We start from the raw sequence: 13,722 nt of genomic DNA, 5'->3' as shown, positions 1-13,722 counted from the left end.
CCAGGCGAGCCTGAGCTGAACGCTCAGTAGCTTAGTCCCGGATAATCCGCCATGAACCTGATATCGAATCTTCCTTTACCTAGGGCACATTGAGTGCGCGTCTTAGAAAGCGATATGCTCAACACTCCTGAAGTGAAGCAGAAAGTTAAGAAGCTTAACAGTGGACGTCGAAATACTATCATCAGCCATCGGGCTCACAGCAGCCGGGGACTCCCCACCTACAGGCACAGATTTAGGCTTAAGCAGACGACGCAGAGGTGTGTGGCCTCAGAGTGTTTCGGCGTCAGCCAATCAGGGGGAAGGAGTTGGTTAGCGTCAAACCTGAACGTTTTCATTTGCTTTCTGTGCTGAATTTGATTAAAACCAGAGCACAGTTGCAGAGCCCAGGACAAGAGCAGCCCGAGGCACGCTGGACGTGGGTGCAGATCTCTATGGGAGAGCGAGAACAGTGGGAGAAGAGAGGTCAGCGTTTGCGGATAATCGGAACCCAGGCTCTCGGCGTCCGTAGGGGAGGCGGGCCATTTCTCAAGGAGAAACGACATGTTGTCTCATGTTCAGCATGGTGCAAAGAGCCACCGAGTCCTTCCACACGTGGGCATCAGGCAACACGTCAAAATCCGGGATGATTCCTCCACAGCACCTCTGCTATGCGTAGACGCCATCCAAGGGGCATGGGCCGCCCCCCTAACCCCCAAAGTAAGCCACGTGCCAAAGTCTTGATGTGGCAAGTACGAAATGTTCTCCAGTGTGCCCGTCACCCAGCGGCTGCCAGTGCAAACGAACAACCTTCCTGATGTGACTTCCTTCGTCGCTGGCACTGAACTCGCTGCAGCAATCCCGGTAACGTCCTTTACACATGACAAGGACAGTGGGCCCGTGCGAGAGGCCCCCACGCTCTGCAGGCCCCAGAAGGCCTGCTGGTGGCCCGATGTTTAGCAACCCTTTTACAGAGCAGAGTCTGGAGCGGTACAACGCGTCACCAGGGAACGGATGACGGTCCTTTGGCCGAGTTCAGAAATTGGTGCCTCTTCATCGATTGGGAGGCTGGGAAGTCCTGGCCAGCGTTGACACGTCTGTCTAGCTCAGACTCTGAGAAAGAGGGGTCGATCCGACTTTCCTGGTGATGTGGATGCCCGCTGGAGAGCAAAGATGAACGACTCGTTGCTCTGAAAACGCGTGGTCTCGTGCATTTAAAAGCTGTTTTAAGTCAGTTGTCGTGACTGGTGCGTTTTTGATTCCTGCATCGTTAAAAACATGAGGTTCGCAGCCGTTATCTTAACGTGTTGTTCTTGGTCATCGAATTAGCTGCTTCCTCTCATTTCAGATCCACTGACAGTTTGGGGTGGTTTGAGTTGAGTGGGTTAGACAAGGGGAAATGGGCGATTTCCTCTTCTTTTGTAGAGTTAATCTCTCATCCAGATTCTTCTAAACCAACTCTTTCAACAGTAGTCTTTATTCCTGGGCTAGCAGCAGAACGATAAAGAAAAAGTCTCTTCTTTACGATATTCCGACTCAAAGTCCAAATGATAGACCATTTCCTGGTCCCGAAGAAGACACTTATGCACTAATATTTCTTTCAATTATTTCTCCCAGTCTCAGCGAGATGGTCTAGGTCTCATGTAAGCCTGGAGCGAGCAGGGTATGTGTGTGCCAACGAAAATGTCTTTAAGTGTTGGGTGAGAAAGACCTAAGAAAAATGTTACCAGCTGAAAATATTACTTTTTATGAGCACTCTTTGACTTCTGGGGGCTTCTCTTTTGTCTGCGTGAATTTCCTTAGTTCTTAGAAGTCCAGTTTTGGGTCGGCTGAGAGAATAAACTTTTTTCCTGTGGATCTTCAGATATTATCTTAGTCCACCCTGGAAGCCTCCAAAAGGACATTTCTAGTTTTTAATCTTTGTATCCCTCTGCTTGTATCACCCCGTCACCTTCCCTGACACCCTGCCCCATCTGTCCACCGACTGGCTTTGTGGGTGCTCGGGCGGTTGAGCTGGAATCTCGAATGTGCCCACAACTTCATCCATCCCAAGCTCCCCCGTCCTCTGAGTAAAACACCTGTCTCAAGTAACATGTCTCGTTCAGTGTGGTACATCTTAACTGCTAAAACGTCACTTCCGGGGCAATTTTACCACAAGGAAACATTTGCAAACATCTTTAAAACGTTGTCCTCTTTTTTTTTGTTTTTGCTTCTTCAACAAAAATACAGCTAAGTTACACACGTCTTTCTAAAATCCTATTCCTTTCTACAAGCATCCTTTTTCTTCCTTCCTGATCAGCAGGGAGAGGAAGACATGCCTACGTTCCCCACCTCAGGGTGGAGCATTGTATATTTTGTTCTATGACACCTTTAAGCAGAGTTATGATTTTCGTAATCTTGTGACAGGTTTTCCAACTGGCACCGGGCCTCTGGGGAGCTGAGAGCTGCTTCTTTCATGGGTGGGGTGGGGGGTGACTCTCAAGAAAGCAACAAGAATCACAAAAAACTGGCGATTCTCTACCACATTCGTAGTGTGTTGCAAGAGTCTAGGTGTCTGGAATTCTCTCCTATGTCTAATCTCCCTAGGAGGCTGATTCATCCTAAGTCTACAGAGGGATCCCTGCCGCTCAGAAAATGCCTATCCACCTCTTCTCTGTGCTGCATGGACACAAGACTCACCTCTGTAAAGCCTTAGGAGAAAACTCATGCCTCATCATAAGAAACAGCTGTGTACTGCCACAGTTGCTAACTTTTGAAAGATATTTTTTTTAAAAAGGTATTTATTCCATGCCAGTCACTTAATTGACAGATTCCCCTTCAAGTTTGAACATCCGGGTGTCCCCCGCTGGTCACGTGTTACCTCGTTTCTCCAATGTGAGCAGGGAAATGCAGGACCAGTGATTTATGGCTCCTTATGAAGAGGGTTGGCTGGACGTGTGGACGATATGTCGATAATTATTTCTGGTGGGGACCTAACCATAGGAGAAGACCCCCTGTGGAATGGCTTATTTTAACAGAAGACAGGTATGCCTGACCTGGTTTTATGACAGATGTCAAGTACATCGAAGCGTGCAGTGGAGCAGATCGCCTTATTGGCAAAGAAATGAAAGACTTCTGGCAAGATGGATGGGAAGCCATCCTCGAGGGTTTTCCTGTCTCTTTGTGAACTTGAAGAAGGGCCAACGGGCAGGCAAGAGTAGAGACTTGAGTGAGCAGTCTGGACTTCTGCCTATCTGTGAGGCTTGAGAATGAAAGTCCCCAAACCCTGAAGGATTAATTGGAGAGTAAGGGACGAGTTGGGGAGCAGGGTTGGGACTCGGGTGACATGAGCGAGGCCACCTGAGAGCCAGTGTCTCCTTACATGTGACACCCTAGGTGCCTCTCGGACCTGCTCAAAAAAATGTTGGCTCTCTAGACTTCCTTCCTGAGGTCAGTTCAACAAATACTTCTTGAGGGTTTGCCATGTGCCGACCATTTTTTTGGGCAAATGGAAATGGCTACCGACTACCACAGGGTCCTGCTCCAACCCCTCCCCACAGTCGTAGACCTTTCTGCCTTCCTCTGCTTAGTCCCTCTATCCTAGGACGTCATAGGGTCTGAGGGTCATTTACTAGCTGTTGGGTGTCCTGGGCTAAGTCGATTTACTTCTGGTCCATTTCTCTCAGCTAGAAAAAGGGGACTCAGACTTTTGCCTCACGGAGCCGAGAGGAGTGACTATAACAGCATCTTTATGCTTTTTGTCAAAGAGATGAGAATAGAAACCATAAGGAGAGAAGCGACGGCCACCCCACTATTCACCTTTTTGGATCATTTATATCAACCTCTATTATGTCTCCCATGAGGTCACAGCTCTTTGTATTTGCATACTCGGAGCTTCTTTTGTCAAATCTAGTTATCAGGAAACTGTGTCCCTTGGGCCACCCTTCCCGGAGGTGTAGCCAGCACTGGTGTTTGGCTTGGCGGAAGAACGAGCTGCTACTTCCGCTGGGCACTCTTGGGCTGAGCACACTCTACTCTATGGTGGCCTGCGGGCACTTCACACAGGGCTTGGCCCAATGTATATGCTCAGTAAATGTTTTCAAACTCAATTTATTACAGTCACTGTTGTGCCTAGAATGATGGCGTTATATTATCAAAGAGATTTCTTTTGTCGTTGAAAAGACTAAATGGATAAATTATGGATAAAATGTAAAAAGTCACCACGACAATATTCTTTGGTTCCCTTAAAGTGTTTCTTCCTCTGAGTCAACTAGGGAAAAGAAAATAGTATTTCATGCCTTCCGGGTTTGCTGGACATAAACCGTTAGCTTTTTTTTTTGTTTTGTTTTGTTCTTTTTTTGGTGACCACAAGCTATGAGAAATCAACATGGATTAGGAGAAAGGTGTGGAGCAACTGAGGGGACACAAATAATTAGAGAAGAATATGTGTGTCTTTCCACATTTGAAGCTCCCTCAGCTTAAGCTAAAGGGATGAAACAGCTTGAAGGAAAAGTTCGTTGTGACATAGGACAGTCGTTGGTCTAACTATTTTTCGTTTAGCTTCCATAAAGATGGTTCAGATGTTCCGAGTAAAATCCTTACTACACAAAAGGGGTACAGTTGTCAGTTTGGCATTTCTATTTTGTCCCATTTTGTAACAGTATCGCGAAAGAGCAATTTAAAGAATCCAGATCTTGCTTGCTTTCCTTTTTTTTTTTTTTTGACAACTCCCCAGAAATGGGAGAGTCTGCCACAAGGTAACTGAGATGTTAACTGTTCACAGATTCCCACCCCCCAAGCCAGCATTCGAGGTGGCTAAATGCTTTCTCTACAGGGCGGAGAACGCAGGTCTCCATAGTAGGGAAAAAGCAGAATCTAGTTTTATGTAAAAAACACAGGAATGGGGCAAAAATACAACTGAGAAAGGAATTGCTGTGTTTTGGGGAATGTAACTGTCTTTAGTGGGATCCTGAAAAAACAAAGTGAGTCACTTGTAGACGTCTATCTCTTAGGCGGGCTTGAACTATCGAAGGAGAAATGATACTTGGTTTGAATCTAGAAAATATAAATCTGTCACTAGGCCAAAGGAGGAGCAAATGGCTTTGCAACCACAAGAGGATTCCACAGATTCATATCCTTTTTTCTTCCTCATTCAATTTTTTTTTTTTTTTGGTCTCTCTGCTCCTTTCCCTTCGAATGCGTGTTAAATTCGTGACGTGCTCATAAGGGAGAGAGGTTCTCAAGGGTTTAATTGAGGTGTAAGATGCTATGAATAATAAAAAAAAAAAATGGCAGGGAGAGCCAGGAATTTGCCATCACTTCGCTGAACGGAACGGTGGCTCATCTCAACATGCCTGCCTCCTCTGGGAAGCTCCAGGTCTCCGAAGCCTTTATTAACTTGATCTTTGGGAATAGTGTTTTAATTTTTTCCGTAATCATCATGCAAATTGATCATGATATTCTCTGAAAAGGAAAATAAGTGAACTGACGGCCTCATTAACTCCAATGCTAGGGGGACCCATGTTCCTAAGAGCTGGTACCCTTACCCCGTGGTGGCCCGCGCCTCCTTCGTGTGTCACTCGATCCCGACCCCAGTGAGAGCTGTGGCTTGTTCCTTGCTTGGCCTCTCGAAATTGCCTCATGCGTTTTACTCCCTTGCAAAATGATTTGAAAGGTCTCAACCTTGCGAGGGAAACGTTTGTGTCCTGTTAGACCCTAACCGGCTTCCCTAACTCTCCTGGGACAGATACGTACTACTGACCGTGTGCTTTACCCAATCTTATTTTATAGACATTGAGTTCTCAGATTGCTAAACTCTGGACAATAAGTCAAGTCCATCAGGGTCGAAACGAATGGCTCAGATGCGTAATTTTGAATGGCGTTCTGCTGAATTAGAAAGTTCTTTTTTTTAAGAGTGTGTTTTAATTTTAATTTAACATAGAGAATGGCAGGGACAAATAGCTCTGTCCAAAATGTGCTCAGTAACAGACTTCTGAGTTGGTTATTAATTTCAGGTAAGCGGAGCCTCTTTTTATTTTTATAAACTGTAAAATTCAGGAAAAAGCAGAATCACGTGTAACACACCTTCCTTCCAGCTATGCGCCAAGCAAGGTGTTAAATGTTTTCAAACACTGCCCCGTTTGTCCTCATCTGTAAAGAGGTGACAGGGCTCAGCCGGCTGGCGAGTGGCAGAGTCATTTACAGACCTGCCTCATCATTGAAAGAGTTGATACAACTCCTTGATAATTATCTTTTTCGGAGCTACGCAGAGCTAGGGTGTTTCTCAGAGGGCCTCGTCATGTCAGTAAGCAGTGAGGAAGTTCCTGGAGCTCCCAGGGCCACAGAGTACCATACGGCTGTGGGTGAGGACAGTCACTCAGGGGGTGTCCATCGTCTTGCCTTATGCACATTGGTGCATTCTGCTAATTAACTATATCCGGGACTGAAAACTCCTCTTCCTCTTCCGGTTAAGAGTGACGTCTGCTAGAGAGGTACAGCTGCGGGAGGTACCCGAGAAGCTGGGATGGGGAGGGTCACCAACCTGTAGATGGACAAGGTGACCGAATCGTGCCTCTTAAAATAGAGCAGGGCCACACATAAGTTTTTCTCTGTGAAACATCTTTATCTCAACTGCAGTGAGAGTGGGTTCCATATTCTTTAAAGTCATTTTGACTTCTCTAGAGAAATTTTATAATAAATACGCACTGATGCCTACTGACTGTAAGGTATTGAATTCAAATACAATGAGATATACCTTTGATCAACAGTCGTTGAGTGTCAGCTACGTGCTGGGGATTGGACTAGGTGCTCCAGATCCTTCTACAAAGATGATCTTGTAGAGAAGATGGCCTTGTGCACAGATGTGGGCAGTCCTAGAAAGAGTCTTTAGGAAGTGAAAGGTTTTTATTTCAGAAAGGAACTTTGGACACCTGGGAAGGAGAATGCCAAGGGTAAGCGACTAACAAAAGGCGACCAGGTGGTTAAATTCTGGGCAGAAGAGAAGAAGGATCAAGATGAAGGGAGTGAACGTATAAAAAAAGAGATAGGATGGAAAGATATAGTTCGCAGGTGGGATGGATACTCCATGACCTTAGGGGGGATGAATGAGAAACAAGATTTGAGAATGAGTTCCTCATTTCTAGTTGGAAAACTTCACAACGAAGAGAAATCCTGGCTAGAAGATGAGAAAATTAATTTAATTTGGGATGTGACCTAATTGAGATATCTATAAGACCTATTATAGATGGAGCTGGTCAACTCAGCCAGCACTTAAAGATACATTGTCTCTTAGTCTTTTTTTTCCCTAGAAGTGTCTCAAAGGGTCATTGTCATTATCATTAAGAGTTGGCTTGACAAAACTGTAAAGCAATGCAGGTTATAGAGAGCTGTGTTAATAGAAAGTGGAATATTAATTATTCGTTACCTAGATTTGTTGAGATGCTAACATATACCTAGCATAGCAATAACACACGAGGAAAAAGCAAGCAAACACAAATACAAACAAACAAACAAACAAGTAAGAGAAGAGAGAACCCTTGCTCAGGGAGCTTATTATCTTAAGCCCGCAGCAGATACTATAAGTGGTTATATTACCTGTGGCCCTTCCACTTACTCGATGACCTTGGGCGAGCTATATAACTTTTGAAAGCTTGGGTTTTCTGGTTTGTCAAATGTTATTGGTAGAATAACTCCTCATTAAGGAATTGTGGGGATTAGCTAGGGTTAAACGAAAATGTATTTACTGTATTTTAAATATAAAATAAATTTCTTTAGGAAATAATGTATGCATTGTAAGCTACTTAATAAATTTTACCATTACTTTATTTGATTTCCCGTTAATACGAAATAATAACCTGTCTATTTGAATTGCAAAAATCAAGCTGGTTTGAATTAAAGAAGTGTGAAAAATATTTTTGGTTGGCAAAGTACATAACACTTTCATCAATTAAAAATAGGTAAAATGTGTTAAAAATAATGAAAAGTTCAGGCTTTAATTGAACTGGCTTTTTCATGAGCCTATATTTTTATGAAGCTTAATGAAAGAAAAACTGAAATAGCACCCATTATGAAATCTGTGTTAATTGTTATTATTCCCATAAAGTTCACATGATTACAGAAAGTTTGGCAATTATGCCAACTAGAAATGTACAGTACCTGCCTTTCATTTTCCCTGGATTTATTTTTAGTAATAAAGACCAATATTCACCTTGGCAAACAGAGCACTGGCTAAATTGAAAACTTCCTTCAAACACACCAGAAACGGTGACATTGGATCGCCAGAATGGTATTTTTGTCGATCTGACAAAACTTCCTTTGTTCCTTCTGGCTTCATCGAGGGCAGGACTGTTTCTCCACTGTTATTCCAACACTGTCATAATCTTAACTATCGTTGTGCTAGAAGGCATTGCAATATTAATTAAAAATATAGTCTAATTATTTACCCTAGTTGGTTCATACAAACCTCTACAGTATAATCAGTGGACCCCCTGAGGGGTTTCGCAGTATTTTGGAGTGAAATAGGAGAGTTTGTTACTGACGAGCTCGTGGCTCACAAGCGTATGAGGACTAACCTACGAGTCGCCTCTAGGTCACTAGATTAAATATAACTGATTTGGACAATGTCCAAAGGTATGTGTTGGAGTCACGCGGCTACTCTCAGACAGCATATACAGATGAGTCGACCTTTCAACTTCCCTCTGGGCATCGCGGAGAATATTCTGGGCGTTTCTGGAGACAGAGGGAAAGCAGAGGATGGCCAGATTGGTCATTCGGTGTAGACAGACCTCAAGATAAAGCACTGTAAACCAGACTTGAGAACAGCTCAGCTGGCCGAAGGTGTCTGCGGGATCTCTGTTCCACTTCTGGCCTTAGGCTAGCCCGGAGCTGCAGAGAAATATGTTCTAGACGTTGGAAGTGTGTCTGGGGCCAAATCAGTGCGGCCGATCGGCCTTTGGAAGTACAGCAGAGAAATGTCCCTAGGCCCTGCCTGTGGTCAGACCTGTCTTTAAATCCTTAAACCTTTGGGCTTATCTGGCATTTGCTAATAAGGAAGAAATTTCTTCCAGAAGGAGCCTCAAAGGGTCCATTGGTTTCCTCCACAGAGAGAGTGACGGTGACAAACCCGACTTAATGGCATGAAGTGAAGACGTCATCTCATCAACACCCTTAAGACCCAAATCAGTGTCTAAGAGCCCTACTCAGTTTGAAACATCAAATCGGCCGGCCTGAGAAAGAACCCTACATCAGAAGCACCCACATAAAGTGGGGAAAGAGTTTGGGCGACAGGGAACGGTAGTGAAAATAACGTACTATTTGATTCTAGATATTGAAGCTCGTTAGAACTCGGAGTGGCTTAACTATACACTCATTGACAGATATCGTGGAAGATGAGAAGAAAAAGGTAGTCCGGGCTACATATGGAAGGCTTTGAGTTTCTCGAATGCTCTTTTGACGCAGAGAAACGAATGGTGTAGTTTAAGCTACAGAAACAATCAGGAGGAAGATCTGAACTCCTCCGAAGTGGGCGCAGGCATTTGCAATGACTTTTCGGATTCAGTTCAACCTGAAATTTTGGCTGAGGAGCGTTAGGAATGCAGGGGAGAAATAGGCCAACTGTGTTTCATAATTCAATAGGTGTTGGCAGTCGGGAAGGTAAATCAAGATGCCGAAGGTGTACAAAGATAGAAGACAAAGATAGAAGATTTACCCCTCAGGGGTGATCTGTGACTAGGAAAAAGGATGAAGCAACCAGCGTTTGTGGTGTTTGGGTTTCTGCCTGCCGAGAAGTGACAAATAGGACCCTTGCCAGCTGGAGGCTCTGACTCACAGAAGCACGAGAGGTCATGTGAGGTATAAAGTCAAACAGGAAGAGTTATGTACGCACTCAGAAGGTTATATTTTATAAGGCGTTAATCTCGATACCAGGGGAGTGGTCTGGAAGTTGGTAGAATCCACTAGAAAGCATTCTCAAATGCAGCACGTCTGTTCAAGTGATCAGCTGTCCACAGTCCTGTTTGCTCGCCAAAATGGAATGGTGGTCCTACTATGTGCTGGTCTCGGGGGTTGGCCAGCGCAGACATGTCCCTGACTTCATGCACCTTACGGGCCAGGGAGGGTCAGGGAGGGGAGCCGCTTGCTGTCCCATTGGGAACATGAACAGTATGAGGCGGGCAGGAGAGGTGGGCAGGACCAGGTCACACAGTCTCGTGTGGGGCAAGGCATTGCTTAATTTTTAATATTAAGCAAGATGAAGAGCCATCGCAGGTTTTTATAAGTAGGGAAATGATATGGGCAGATGGGCTTCTGGGGGTTCCCTTTCAGCATCCTCCCTACGGCCCATGGCCATGAAGTTTTCTAACAACCTAGGAAAATTAGTGAGGGCGCAAGACCTGCTGTGGTGAGCAGCAAAAACAGATGAAGACACTCATTTTTCGGCCTGAGTTTTGGACCCTCATGACCTTACAGCCGGACCACATTGGCTGTCCTGGGTCTGACGCTTTCCTCCTCAGCTGGTCACATCCTGGCCTTGTCTAGACACCCTTCCCGGTTCTCTAGAGAGATCCTTAACAGAGCGAGATGGCCCCACCCGGCGCGGTCCCTGTCACCTTCCCTGAGCTCCTACCCATGGTTTTTACACAGCAGCACTTCCCAAACTGGTTTCACAGAATGCCAGTTTCAAGAGATGCTATCGCGTCCTCTGTAAAAAACTGAACAAACAAAAAAAATTCCAAATGGGGTGGGGGGTGGGCCACTAGTCAAACAAATTGGTGAAGCAAGCCGAGCCTACAATAACGTTTGCTGTTATTCTTATTATTATCACCGTCATCATCATCATCACCATCATCACCATCATCACCATTATATTACTTCTATTATTACTACTATGAAAAGCCTTCTATAAAAAACCTTCCTTTTATTGTTATGATGTCTGTATATATGTCCAAAATTCCAGGACATCAACATTGTGGAATATTCCGATATTTCGGCACCTGGAAAGGCTGCCTTGACCTTGCAAGGTGAAGAGCTGTACGTCAGCCACGCCCGCAGGCAGGGACGGTCTGTCCCCGTCTGTCCCCGGAGATGAAGGGCCTCCGGCAATTGTTGTGCTTTCTGAATTTTATGGTCCACTCAGATTTTCGTAGTGAATTCCATCAGCATACAAGGAATTACTCTAATGCATCCGGTTTCTGGTTCAATGTGGATGCTGTGAGTTACGCGAAAAGGTGCTTGGCCCCTGCTTGTGGCCCAGACGTCAGGGGACATGCAGCTGAGAGTCACTGGCTGGGCAGAATCAGCATGTTTTTCTTGTCCTCGGTTAGGTGTCACTTGAATCTTGACATGTGATCTATCATATGATCATTTAGCAAAATAAAATGCCAAGGGTCCTTTTATATTTTAAATAATAACTATGTGTGAATTAAGAAAAAGGAGCAATATATATGCTTATATATTTTTTCCTGTTACTATTCAGTCATCAAATGCGTACCGAGTACCTACTATGTGCTGAGCACAGTTAACACGTAGTTGTGATACAAGAGTAAACAAAAGACAGACTTCTCGATTGTCATGGAGCTTAATCTTGGCTGGAGAAGACAGAAAACAAATAAGTAAACAGATGACTGACTATATAATCCCCTGAGCGGTGGCAAGTGCCAGATGACGCTAGACTGACCAGGCTTCCTCTGCCTCAGCACTGGTGACATTTTGGACTGTGTCACCTTGGTCGTTGGGGGCTGTCCTGGGCACTGCAGGATGTTTAGCCGTGACCCTGGTCTGTATCGGCTGGGTGCCAGGACCTCCTCCCCGCATTGTGACGGCAGAAAGACATGTCCCGAGAGGTAACACTGCCCTGGTTAAGCATGATGTGGCTGTGCGGTCAGCATGCGTGGCCGCGAAGGGACCGATCTTAGGAGGCAGAGTCGGCGAGAGGTGGTATGATTGGGCTGACGATGAACAGAAGACGTAGAAAGCGGAGAGGCAGGAGGCTGGCCTGGGTGGGGGTTATGGGTGCTGGGCTAGGCAGTGTGCTACGGGAGAAGCAGGCTTTTTCCCGAAGATGCTCACTCGGGCCAGCTCCGAAGGGCAGTGCTGGGGGGCCTGGGAGCACCCCGCCTCCCCAAGTGGAGATGGGAAAAGCAAGTCAAATTTCCAGGCCTGGAGTTGCAGGAGAGAGATTGAGATTTTTAAGTGGGTAGCTGGTGGCTGGTACTTGGGGCCATCATAGGAAGGGAGGGGAATAATCAGAGAGGTACTTAGAGGGAGGAAGGAACGAAAAGGGCCAAGGATAGAGCTGCGAGAGACCCGAACAACTAAGGAAGAAGGAGAGGCCGGCGAGGAGGCTGGAGACGGCCTGGAGCCCGTGTTCAGCCGGCCGCCGCACGGAACACGGCGCGGAGGTCAAGGCCAGGGCTCTGGACTCCAACCGGCCGACCTGGCTTTGAATCCCGATTCCTCCTCTTCCACTGCCGTGACCTCACGTACGCTCCTTAGCCTCTCTACGCCTCACGGTACTGTCGGGAGGAACGGCATGCGATGCCGTATTTAAAATCTTCCACACAGCGCCTGGCTTGTCGTAGATGCTCTGGAAGTGGTAAATGTAAGGAAGAGGTATGGAGAAGCGCAGAGCTGTGGAAGGCAGATAAATCGAGACGGGGATAGAGATGGGGATGTTCTCTAAAGATGCTCCACTGGAATCCTTGGCAGCCTCACCAGGAGGAGCAGCAGCGACTCGGCCAGAGGCCAGCGGCCAGTGGCCATGAGCTGAATAGAATCCGCTGTAACCCTACACAGCCCGAAGCCGCCATGCCCGCAGGTAAGGTAATGAAAGGTGTTTTTCTTCCTTCTGGGCTGGTGTTCAACTGATACAATTCAGAGGCTCAAATTCCAGAGCGTAATTGTTTGTTCTATATACAAGTTAGCCCGGTTCAGAACACCTGTGGACTAAGTTCTTTTGATGCACTGAAAACCTGTCTTTTATTAAGCTCTTTGCAAGCCGTCAGAATAAGACCAACCGCCCATGTGCGGCAGGATATGCATGTGGCCGTGACATGAGCCAGCAGAGGACTGAACAGTAAGCACCCAAAACAGCAAATAGATGCTGGAGCTCTGAGGAATTACGTGCTTAACGCAACCAGAGCTGGATACAAAATAAAATTCAATGCTTTATATATATATAGAAACTCGCCTACACACGCATAAAATTCCCTATTAGTTGTACGTGAGGCTGAGCTGTGTTGAATCGATAAAAAATGATTTAGAACGGATGGTTTTCGGCAGCTGGTTACGCTTTCAGTCTTCCATAAAGAAGTTAAAATTAATTTTAATATGTTGATGGTGCTTATTGATGATAATATTCATAATAAATATCCATTGGAAAAACGCTCTGGCACATCGATGCGACAGAGAGGTCGCGAATGTTAATGACAATCAGAACTACAAAACGCAATTCAGTCAATTACTTTAATTAAATCTAAAACTATGTTATGTCTTCTCATTTATATAGTAAACCGATAGTGGGAAAAAGGGTTATCATCTTTATCTGGTGCATTTTAGAGTCCGCAGATACGGTCTTAAATTGTGCTTTAACATCTGTAGCTTTTAGACTTTGTGGGATATTTAAGGTAATTATGGGTCTCACAAGGAATGCTGCTGCCTCTTATAAGGGGGGAAAAAGAGATTTCCTTCTGAATGCAGTTTTATGGAGGAGCGTTTTTCCTTTACAGACGCTAATCTTGTATTTACAGACTGGGTTATATCGGATAGAGCCAA

Source organism: Rousettus aegyptiacus, unplaced genomic scaffold (genome assembly GCF_014176215.1).
Source record: "Rousettus aegyptiacus isolate mRouAeg1 unplaced genomic scaffold, mRouAeg1.p scaffold_m13_p_14, whole genome shotgun sequence".
Taxonomy (NCBI): Eukaryota; Metazoa; Chordata; class Mammalia; order Chiroptera; family Pteropodidae; genus Rousettus; species Rousettus aegyptiacus.
The sequence above is the reverse complement of the archived record's forward strand: the minus strand, read 5'-3'. Positions refer to the sequence as shown.